This window comes from Procambarus clarkii, chromosome 71, assembly GCF_040958095.1.
Source record: "Procambarus clarkii isolate CNS0578487 chromosome 71, FALCON_Pclarkii_2.0, whole genome shotgun sequence".
Taxonomy (NCBI): Eukaryota; Metazoa; Arthropoda; class Malacostraca; order Decapoda; family Cambaridae; genus Procambarus; species Procambarus clarkii.
Window position 1 is genome coordinate 24,863,403 of NC_091220.1, and position 13,119 is coordinate 24,876,521.

Sequence of the window (13,119 nt, forward strand, 5' to 3'; positions counted from 1 at the left end):
ACATGAAGAATTACAACTTATTTTTCTAAGTAATAAAGAAAATGTGACTGTTACCTTATGAATAATATTAAATTAACAAATATTTTCACGTATTTTTAAGACCTAATGCATCCAGCCTGAGGGCTGCAATCACAATTTTTTGTGAATTAACTATTAATTGTGAATAAATTATAAATTGGGACACACGTGACGTGGTGCTGGTTTCTTTCACATATAACCAAGAATCCTGTGGAATTCCTTGTTAATGGACCTCGTCAACAATAAAGAAAGGGCCTTGTTCCATTTCTGACTTAGTGATAGGGAGTGGCCATTCTTGTTTTACTAGTCTGATGCTGTTACGTCAGCAGGCTGGAGTCCACACTACGAGCAAGATCGTGTTTGGTACCATCCAGAGAGAGATGTGCTTGGTACCATCCAGAGAGATGTGTTTTGTACCATCCAGAGAGATGTGCTTGGTACCATCCAGAGAGAGATGTGCTTGGTACCATCCAGAGAGATGTGCTTTGTACCATCCAGAGAGATGTGCTTGGTACCATCCAGAGAGATGTGCTTGGTACCATCCAGAGAGATGTGCTTGGTACAACCCTGAGAGATGTGCTTGGTACAACCCTGAGAGATGTGCTTGGTACAACCCTGAATGATGTGCTTGGTACAACCCTGAGAGATGTGCTTGGTACAACCCTGAGAGATGTGCTTGGTACAACCCTGAGAGATGTGCTTGGTACAACCCTGAGAGATGTGCTTGGTACAACCCTGAGAGATGTGCTTGGAACAACCCTGAGAGATGTGCTTGGTACAACTCTGAGAGATGTGCTTGGTACAACCCTGAGAGATGTGCTTGGTACAACCCTGAGTGATGTGCTTGGTACAACCCTGAGAGATGTGCTTGGTACAACCCTGAGAGATGTGCTTGCTACCATCCAGAGAGATGTGTTTGGTACAACTCTAAGAGATGTGCTTGGAATAACTCTGAGAGATGTGCTTGGTACAACTCTGAGAGATGTGCTTGGTACAACTCTGAGAGATGTGCTTCGTACAACCCTGAGAGATGTGCTTGGTACAACCCTGAGAGATGTGCTTGGTACAACTCTGAGAGATGTGCTTGGTACAACTCTGAGAGATGTGCTTGGTACAACTCTGAGAGATGTGCTTGGTACAACCCTGAGAGATGTGCTTGGTACAACTCTTGAGAGATGTGCTTGGTACAACTCTGAGAGATGTGCTTGGTACCACTCTGAGAGATGTGCTTGGTACAACCCTGAATGATGTGCTTGGTACAACCCTGAGAGATGTGCTTGGTACAACCCTGAGAGATGTGCTTGGTACAACTCTGAGAGATGTGCTTGGTACAACTCTGAGAGATGTGCTTGGTACAACTCTGAGAGATGTGCTTGGTACAACTCTGAGAGATGTGCTTGGTACAACTCTGAGAGATGTGCTTGGTACAACCCTGATAGATGTGCTTGGTACCATCCAGAGAGATGTGCTTGGTACAACCCTGAGAGATGTGCTTGGTACAACCCTGAGAGATGTGCTTGGAACAACCCTGAGAGATGTGCTTGGTACAACTCTGAGAGATGTGCTTGGTACAACCCTGAGAGATGTGCTTGGTACAACCCTGAGTGATGTGCTTGGTACAACCCTGAGAGATGTGCTTGGTACAACCCTGAGAGATGTGCTTGGTACCATCCAGAGAGATGTGTTTGGTACAACTCTAAGAGATGTGCTTGGAATAACTCTGAGAGATGTGCTTGGTACAACTCTGAGAGATGTGCTTGGTACAACTCTGAGAGATGTGCTTCGTACAACCCTGAGAGATGTGCTTGGTACAACCCTGAGAGATGTGCTTGGTACAACCCTGAGAGATGTGCTTGGTACAACTCTGAGAGATGTGCTTGGTACAACTCTGAGAGATGTGCTTGGTACAACTCTGAGAGATGTGCTTGGTACAACTCTGAGAGATGTGCTTGGTACAACCCTGAGAGATGTGCTTGGTACAACCCTGAGAGATGTGCTTGGTACAACCCTGAGAGATGTGCTTGGTACAACCCTGAGAGATGTGCTTGGTACAACCCTGAGAGATGTGCTTGGTACAACTCTGAGAGATGTGCTTGGTACAACCCTGAGAGATGTGCTTGGTACAACTCTGAGAGATGTGCTTGGTACAACCCTGAGCGATGTGCTTGGTACAACCCTGAGAGATGTGCTTGGTACAACTCTGAGAGATGTGCTTGGTACAACCCTGAGAGATGTGCTTAGTACAATTCTGAGAGATGTGCTTGGTACAACCCTGAGAGATGTGCTTGGTACAACCCTGAGAGATGTGCTTGGTACAACCCTGAGAGATGTGCTTGGTACAACCCTGAGAGATGTGCTTGGTACAACCCTGAGAGATGTGCTTGGTACAACCCTGAGAGATGTGATTGATACAACCCTGAGAGATGTGCTTGGTACAACCCTGAGAGATGTGCTTGGTACAACCCTGAGAGATCTGCTTGGTACAACTCTGAGAGATGTGCTTGGTACAACCCTGAGACATGTGCTTGGTACAACCCTGAGAGATGTGCTTGGTACAACCCTGAGAGATGTGCTTGGAACCATCCAGAGAGATGTGCTTGGTACCATCCAGAGAGATGTGCTTGGTACCATCCAGAGATATGTGCTTGGTACAACCCTGAGAGATGTGCTTGGTACCACCTTGAGAGATGTGCTTGATACAACCCTGAGAGATGTGCTTGGTACAACCCTGAGAGATGTGCTTGGTACAACCCTAAGAGATGTGTTTGGTACCATCCAGAGAGATGTGCTTGGTACAGCCCTGAGAGATGTGCTTGGTACAACCCTGAGAGATGTGCTTGGTACCATCCAGAGAGATGTGCTTGGTACAACCTTGAGAGATGTGCTTGGTACAACCCTGAGAGATGTGCTTGGTACAACTCTGAGAGATGTGCTTGGTACAACCCTGAGAGATGTGCTTGGTACAACTCTGAGAGATGTGCTTGGTACAACCCTGAGAGATGTGCTTGGTACAACCCTGAGAGATGTGCTTGGTACAACCCTGAGAGATGTGCTTGGTACAACCCTGAGAGATGTGCTTGGTACAACCCTGAGATATGTGCTTGGTACAACCCTGAGAGATGTGATTGATACAACCCTGAGAGATGTGCTTGGTACAACCCTGAGAGATGTGCTTGGTACAACCCTGAGAGATTTGCTTGGTACAACTCTGAAAGATGTGCTTGGTACAACTCTGAGACATGTGCTTGGTACAACCCTGAGAGATGTGCTTGGTACAACCCTGAGAGATGTGCTTGGAACCATCAAGAGAGATGTGCTTGGTACAACCCTGAGAGATGTGCTTGGTACAACCCTGAGAGATGTGCTTGGTACCATCCAGAGAGATGTGCTTGGTACAACCTTGAGAGATGTGCTTGGTACAACCCTGAGAGATGTGCTTGGTACAACTCTGAGAGATGTGCTTGGTACAACCCTGAGAGATGTGCTTGGTACAACTCTGAGAGATGTGCTTGGTACAACCCTGAGAGATGTGCTTGGTACAACCCTGAGAGATGTGCTTGGTACAACCCTGAGAGATGTGCTTGGTACAACCCTGAGAGATGTGCTTGGTACAACCCTGAGATATGTGCTTGGTACAACCCTGAGAGATGTGATTGATACAACCCTGAGAGATGTGCTTGGTACAACCCTGAGAGATGTGCTTGGTACAACCCTGAGAGATCTGCTTGGTACAACTCTGAAAGATGTGCTTGGTACAACTCTGAGACATGTGCTTGGTACAACCCTGAGAGATGTGCTTGGTACAACCCTGAGAGATGTGCTTGGAACCATCAAGAGATGTGCTTGGTACCATCCAGAGAGATGTGCTTGGTACCATCCAGAGATATGTGCTTGGTACAACCCTGAGATATGTGCTTGGTACCACCTTGAGAGATGTGCTTGATACAACCCTGAGAGATGTGCTTGGTACAACCCTGAGAGATGTGCTTGGTACAACCCTGAGAGATGTGCTTGGTACCATCCAGAGAGATGTGCTTGGTACAACCCTGAGAGATGTGCTTGCTACAACCCTGAGAGATGTGCTTGGTACAACCCTGAGAGATGTGCTTGGTACCATCCAGAGAGATGTGCTTGGTACAACCTTGAGAGATGTGCTTGATACAACCCTGAGAGATGTGCTTGGTACAACTCTGAGAGATGTGCTTGGTACAACCCTGAGAGATGTGCTTGGTACCATCCAGAGAGATGTTCTTGGTACAACCCTGAGAGATGTGCTTGGTACAACCCTGAGAGATGTGCTTGGTACCATCCAGAGAGATGTGCTTGGTACAACCTTGAGAGATGTGCTTGATACAACCCTGAGAGATGTGCTTCGTACAAACCTGAGAGATGTGCTTGGTACAACCCTGAGAGATGTGCTTCGTTCAACCCTGAGAGATGTGCTTGGTACCATCCAGAGAGATGTGCTTGGTACCATCCAGAGAGATGTGCTTGGTACCATCCAGAGAGAGATGTGCTTGGTACCATCCAGAGAGATGTGCTTGGTACCATCCAGAGAGATGTGCTTGGTACCGTCCAGAGAGATGTGCTTGGTATCATCCAGAGAGATGTGCTTGGTACCATCCACAGAAAGATGTGCTTGGTACCATCCAGAGAGATGTGCTTGGTACCATCCAGAGAGCTGTGCTTGGTACAACCCTGAGAGATGTGCTTGGTACAACCCTGAGAGATGTGCTTGGTTCAACCTTGAGAGATGTGCTTGATACAACCCTGAGAGATGTGCTTCGTACAAACCTGAGAGATGTGCTTGGTACAACCCTGAGAGATGTGCTTCGTACAACCCTGAGAGATGTGCTTGGTAGCATCCAGAGAGATGTGCTTGGTACAACCCTGAGAGATGTGCTTTGTAAAACCCTAAGATATGTGCTTGGAACCGTCCAGAGAGATGTGCTTGGTACTATCCAGAGAGATGTGCTTGGTACCATCCAGAGAGATGTGCTTGGTACCATCCAGAGAGATGTGCTTGGTACCATCCAGAGAGAGATGTGCTTGGTACCTTCCAGAGAGATGTGATTGGTACCATCCAGAGAGATGTGCTTGGTACCGTCCAGAGAGATGTGCTTGGTACCATCCACAGAGAGATGTGCTTGGTACCATCCAGAGAGATGTGCTTGGTACCATCCACAGAGAGATGTGCTTGGTACCGTCCAGAGAGATGTGCTTGGTACCATCCAGAGAGATGTGCTTGGTACCATCCACAGAGAGATGTGCTTGGTACCATCCACAGAGAGATGTGCTTGGTACCATCCACAGAGAGATGTGCTTGGTACCGTCCAGAGAGATGTGCTTGGTACCATCCACAGAGAGATGTGCTTGGTACCATCCAGAGAGATGTGCTTGGTACCATCCACAGAGAGATGTGCTTGGTACCGTCCAGAGAGATGTGCTTGGTACCATCCAGAGAGATGTACTTGGTACCGTCCAGAGAGATGTGCTTGGTGCCATCCACAGAGAGATGTGCTTGGTACCATCCAGAGATATGTGCTTGGTACCATCCACAGAGAGATGTGCTTGGTACCATCCAGAGAGATGTGCTTTGTACCATCCACAGAGAGATGTGCTTGGTACCGTCCAGAGAGATGTGCTTGGTACCATCCACAGAGAGATGTGCTTGGTACCATCCACAGAGAGATGTGCTTGGTACCATCCAGAGAGATGTTCCTGGTACCGTTCAGAGATATGTGTTTGGTACTATCCAGAGAGATGTGCTTGGTACCATCCAAAGAGATGTGATTGGTACCATCCAGAGAGATGTGCTTGGTACCTCCCAGAGAGATGTGCTTGGTACCATCCAGAGAGATGTGCTTGGTACCATCCAGAGAGATGTGCTTGGTACCTCCCAGAGAGATGTGCTTGGTACCATCCAGAGAGATGTGCTTGGTACCTCCCAGAGAGATGTGCTTGGTACCATCCAGAGAGATGTGCTTGGTACCATCCAGAGAGATGTGCTTGGTACCATCCAGAGAGATGTGCTTGGTACCATCCAGAGAGATGTGCTTGGTACCATCCAGAGAGATGTGCTTGGTACCATCCAGAGAGATGATGCATAAATCCATTGTTGATGAGTCAAGAAACCGGGCCCACGTGACTTAGATGCGTTCCGGCCCAAACTTCATCTTCTAGCACAGATAAGCAGATGTTTCCTTATATTATTATTAACTATTAACCTTATTATTATTTTTAAGTAAATCACATTTTAATTTTAACTAACTAATTGCTTTATTTTAGTTAGTTATTTTTAATTTCTGAATATAAACTCCTCAGGTGTGTGAGTAATTAATGTGTGGAGCTGAGAAATACAGTCCATTGCTTTAAATCAAATACACTTACAATTAAATTAAATAAATAATTAACAAAACTGATATTTAATCAAATAAAATTCAATCAAATTAATATTGTTCCAACAAGCAAATCTTCCCCACAGCAAATGATGTGAGGCGAGCAATGTTAGTCACACTGCAGCTGCTCGGTCTAATACGGAATTGTTCCAGTGGGATTGTTTATGGTTTGTAAATGGAGGTGGCTGGAGTGCCGGGACAGCTGGGTGAGCACACTTAATGGTGCAGTGTATAAAACTGGGATTGTGTACCCCGGCCCAGTTACCTAAAACGTCTGACAGGATTCCATTCTTCAAACTGTCATTTGCTCCGGAGGTTTCCAGGTACAGCGATCTTGGTGGCTGTGTGAACACCGAGGCCTCCAAGTCTGACGGGAAAGGGTCATCTATCCCATCAGACTTAACCCTGAGTCATTGTGAGAACGTTTAAGAATGTTTTCTGACGTGGGTTTCTGTAAGTAGTTTTAATCACCTAACATGGGGCAATTGTGAGATGCAGAATAACTCAGAAGATATGTTAATCCAGCAAAGCACAGACATCCGGTTAAAAGATTAGTGTGCCATGATCATTAATGTCTTCAGTACTCTCATCAACCTTCTTCAGGTCAGCAATCTTCATACCAATTATCTCGTTGATGGTATTTGACTGAATAGAAGCTTCGAAGAACATACTATCTTCAGGTTGAGTAATGTAGATATCAGGCAAATATATTTTATTTGAATTATAATGAGTTTGACAGAGGAGGCTATTTCACACTTAGAAGAGTTCAAGATGAGTCCCAGTTTCGCTCCTTGTTCCTGAATTAATCTGATGGCCTACATAAGGGAGTCTGCGGAACCTGCTAGGAAACCATATTTCTAGAGCCAAATATTAAGCTCGTTGCACAGGATCTCGGGACTTCTTTAATAACTAAGCATAAAAAGAGAGAAGAAAGGTCACTCAATTGGACACCTTTAAATAAGTCAATATGTTGGCCGTCAAATAGTAGCTTTAGGTCCTAGCTGCAACATGAATGTACACATGTATCGGGCAAAGAGATATGAAGACGAACAGGATAGAGTTCTGCATCCCTTCCTACTGGGTTCAAAGCATTTTTGAAATCCTGGAAAATTAGGACTTTTTCGTCTGTCATTCTGGCAACAAATGCTTGAGTTGCAGGCGATGCCGCCTCATAGCACTGAAGAATGCCGAACACAGTCTGTTTTAGTTCCAACACTTCAGCCACTACCTGGCTAACTGTTCTTGCAACAGCCGTAGCGACGAGGCGCCATTGGTAATTTCTAATGGACAATTTGCTAAAGGACCCTGATGAACTATCTGAGCAGAACGCAAGTAAAAATAGCTCTGTCAGTGCCAAACGATAGCAGGCAACCGGTCCACAAACAAACAGGACAAAATATAAAATACCTCAAACCTTCAGAATGGCAAGCAACGAAGAGACAAGACGAAAACTTTGCCAAGAAAATTCATACTATCGCTGAGATGAAAGGAATAGGTGGGACACCAAAAGAGCAGCTGCCTGCAGACCATGCAGATGGTTACAGACTAAAGTAACAAGTCAAAATGCGAAGATTGGAGAACAATCTTGAACCTGCAAGGAACTCTCTTTGACTAATTTCTCGGAAGAGGAGCCGTGGCAAAATGTGCGAGTTTGGATGCCATGCCATCATAGGCGGAGTCTGTGGTTGAGCATGGCACCAGGAAGCCAGAATAAACTCTCTGTCAATAAACATCTCCAGTTTAAGCATCACCAGGAGCAACAGCTGAAACACAGAGAAGAGATACAGAAAATCCCAATGGTTTCAGTCCTGCCAAAAAGCATTCACAGGGAGAGCCAAGCAATTGGGTAACAGCCAAGTAAGACGGTAGACGCAGATTCCACGCCAACGCGATGACGTGTACCACGTGGATCTCTAACGTCTGGCAGAGCCAACAAAAGAACACATCGTTGACGGTCACCTCCGTGAAAATGCGACGGAAACGAGTGACCATCCACGAGCATGTGACTTGTGACGAGAGTTAAGCACCGAGAATCCAGAAGAAGAGCTATTCACTGAATATAGTTCTACGGAGGATAAGACTGAATCGAACCCCGTTATTCTTGCAATGAACCACTAGGGAGTAGTGACAGTTGAGCAAGATGAAGGAGCCCGGAGGAAGATGAATGTGCTGCAGAGACTGATGCACACCCGCAAACTCATGCCCCATTCTGTGCACTCCACTAAAACAACCCTGCGAACAGCACTGGGAGGCCTGATAAGCACTTCTCACAACACAGAAACACGGGTGAGTGAGAGGGAGGAGGAACGTGCCACGGAACCATATCCATCGACGCTGGAAGAGAAACCTCGCCATTAAAGGACAAATGAAAGTGGACGGTGATAAGGTACTCTGCTCGCCTTCACCTAGACTACAACTACTGCCCTACATGGTGCTCGCCTTCACCTAGACAACAACTACTGCCCTACATGGTGCTCGCCTTCACCTAGACTACAACTACTGCCCTACATGGTGCTCGCCTTCACCTAGACAACAACTACTGCCCTACATGGTGCTCGCCTTCACCTAGACTACAACTACTGCCCTACATGGTGCTCGCCTTCACCTAGACAACAACTACTGCCCTACATGGTGCTCGCCTTCACCTAGACTACAACTACTGCCCTACATGGTGCTCGCCTTCACCTAGACTACAACTACTGCCCTACATGGTGCTCGCCTTCACCTAGACTACAACTACTGCCCTACATGGTGCTCGCCTTCACCTAGACAACAACTACTGCCCTACATGGTGCTCGCCTTCACCTAGACTACAACTACTGCCCTACATGGTGCTCGCCTTCACCTAGACTACAACTACTGCCCTACATGGTGCTCGCCTTCACCTAGACTACAACTACTGCCCTACATGGTGCTCGCCTTCACCTAGACTACAACTACTGCCCTACATGGTGCTCGCCTTCACCTAGACAACAACTACTGCCCTACATGGTGCTCGCCTTCACCTAGACAACAACTACTGCCCTACATGGTGCTCGCCTTCACCTAGACTACAACTACTGCCCTACATGGTGCTCGCCTTCACCTAGACTACAACTACTGCCCTACATGTAGCTTCGTTTTGGTGTACTAGTAGAAATTTATTGTATAGGCTGCTGTCGAATGTCTTATATGAAATCCCCTTCGGAGTAGAGAAACACATAATTTTGTGAATATGATTAAAATATATTTACAATAAAACATAAAAGTAACTGATTCTTTTTATCAATGAACATCCACCCTCCACTTTTACTTTAGCTAAGGAGCAAGAGCCTATATACATTAAATCTTATCTCTCCGTCACTTCGTAATATATAGAGAAGTCTGCATGAAATCAATGACAATTTCTCCTCAGATCACTCTATATACATTATCCTCAAATCGTGGTATTTTTTCTTCAAATAAATAAACATATCATCTTACCAGGTTTGTAAAATTTTACCAGTGGGATTTTTATTTAATTGTAATTATTTTTATTAATTATTTAAAGTATTATTATTTATTTGTTTTTTAAAGTAATTGTATTTTGTTTTACTATTTAATTATTTGTTTAGAGAGTGGACTATATAGATTAAATTTTATCCCACTGATAAACCTCCTTCACAAATTTGCAGGGTTTTATGAATACATCTACACAAGAATTAACTATTAGTTTTTTGGATTCATTATCTTAATTAAAGTGAATTCATGTTATTTAAATCTAATAATTATTATTGTTATTGGATTGCCTCGTTGGCCACCAGGGGGTTCAGACGTGCTCGCCTGACCTGCCTGTTGCTGCCTGGAGTTGCGAGGGGACGGGTGCTGTTTGGAGTGTCGGCACCATGGGGGCCTCCCTCCCGCTGTTGTGCGTGCCTAGTCTATAGGTCTCGAGATTTCTGTACGAGCGGGATATCCTGAGGTGGGGTTGGTGCTGTGTGACATGCTGCGGGTATCTGTGGGGGATATTTATGGCGTTGAGCTGGTGACTGCCTGTAGGGTGATTGTTAAACTAATGACGGAGGAGGTGTATAGGGCGTTTTTACGGCGCTACGAGGGGCGGACCTTGCCCCTGCCCAATGGTACAGGCACTGTGACTGTCTCCGATTGCAGTGGTGCCGTCACATATGTGGTGCTATCTACATACATTGTATGTAGATAGCAGCTGCCTCGTATGGGCCAATAGGCCTTCCGCAGTTACCTCTATTCTTATATTCTTATGTATCCCCCCATGTTTTCACCCTTATTGTCTTATCACCTGTCCCAGTGTGGGTATAAAATCAACCAAACCTGAAAGTTCTTTTCACTTGAGAATGAACCATGGAGGTTCGAAGGTTCGAAACGTTGTGCAAATTGTATAAATAAGTGTAATACATTCTATAGTAATTCACTTCTTTTCTTCACCTTGAAATTACGAAAATGAGTTTTGGAGAACTCCTATTTCAGCTAAGCCCTGATGCTAAGAAAATAGTTAGAGGGATAGAAGCCCTAAATCAGAAAATAGTAAATACAGAATATACGGTCATATTCAATGAGACATGTTTGAAAGAAAACCTGCTGCCAGTATACACCAATATATATATATATATATATATATATATATATATATATATATATATATATATATATATATATATATATATATATATATATATATATATATTGGTGCTCAAATGCTCAAATGCCAATATATATATATATATATATATATATATATATATATATATATATATATATATATATATATATATATATATATATATATATATATATATATATATATATATATATATATATATATATATATATATATATATATATATATATATAAAGTTTGTGGGGGTATCACCTCTGGTGCCAATGTGGGGACCCATAGCCTCAGAGAAGAAAATAAAAAGTATTCAGAGGAGACCTTGTGGTTTCTCACAGAACACTAATTATATATATATATATATATATATATATATATATATATATATATATATATATATATATATATATATTATATATATATATATATATATATTATATATATGTATTATATAGATATATATAAATATATATTATATATATAAGAAAAAAAATTCTTTTCCACAGCTCATAAAACGGAGGAAAGGGTCCTGAAAGTTATTGTTGATAGGAACGTTATCCCTACAAACAAAAATCAGAAGATGAAATTGAAGATTTACTATAACACCAAAAAAACGGCCAGCCTACTCATGAAAAACTCTCCAGACACAAAGCAGAACGCCTTAAAGGAGACCAACGTCGTCTATGCCTTCAAATGGCCACTTGGGGACTGTAAGCTTCAAAGTACTCAGAATATAGGCAAGACAACAACATCTCTTTCCAAGCGATTAACAATGCATAAGCAACAGGGCTCCATTAAGGAATATATAATCTCTTCCTACAACCAGACCATTACCAGAGAAGTCTTAACAAACAACACAGAAATCTTCGATAGATACAGCGATAGCAGACGGCTTGATATCTGCGAGGCACTACACATCAAAAAATCATCACCAGCATTCAACAGCTAATTAATGCACAACTATATACTACCCACTTCAAGACTCCGTACCACTATAGAAGCATCAAGAGGAAGTATGGGCCAATAGGCCCTTTGCAGTTACTTCCATTCTTCTTTCTCATTTATCCAATTTATACCCATTGCACCGTGTTCTGTCTTGTGTTGGTTAAAAGTTTGTTCACCTCATAAAAAACTGTTGCAACGTATCAATTAACACAAATGCGAATATAGCTTTCAATGTTAGAATTAAGTAAAACTCTGTTTAGTGTTTTCAGGTTACAGTTGTGTGCGTGTAAACTAAAGTCTTTGAAAATGTAATAAGTTATTACGAAACGTGTTCAAGTGTCACGTCAGACTAGAAATAAAAATGAATTTTGGAGAATTGATTTTTCAATTACCATCGACATTAAAAAGAAACCTAAGAAATATTGAGAAAATTCGTGTTTAGAATTATTAATCTTACGTTTTCGATCACATTTAACAAAATATACATATATATATATATTAGTATATTTTGGTAGCAGTCTTTCCTGTAGCCAAACATTATTAAATATGACCGAAAAAGTAAGATTAATAATTCTAACACAAATTTTCTCATTCTTTCGTACATTTCTTTTACCTGCTGGTGGTAATTCAAAAATCAATTCTCCAAAATTCATTTTTATTTCTAGTCTGACGCGACACTTGAGCGCGTTTCGTAAAACTTATTACATTTTCAAAGACTTTAGTTTACACATACACAACTGAATAGAACTTACACATCTCCAATTTGTTTATATCTACATCAGAGTGAGGTGGATGGGGTGAGGTGGTATTAATAGGGTATTAAATTCATCAACACAAGACAGAACACGAAACAATGGGTATTGAATGGAAGTGATTGTAGAAAGCCTATTGGTCCATATTTCTTGATGCTTCTATATTGGAGCGGAGTCTTGAGGTGGGTAGACTATAGTTGAGCATTAATTGGCTGTTGATTGCTGGTGTTGACTTCTTAATGTGTAGAGCCTCGCAAACGTCAAGCCGTCTGCTATCGCTGTATCTATCGATGATTTCTGTGTTGTTTACTAGGATTTCTCTTGCGATGGTTTGGTTGTGGGAAGAGATTATATGTTCCTTAATGGAGCCCTGTTGCTTATGCATCGTTAAACGCCT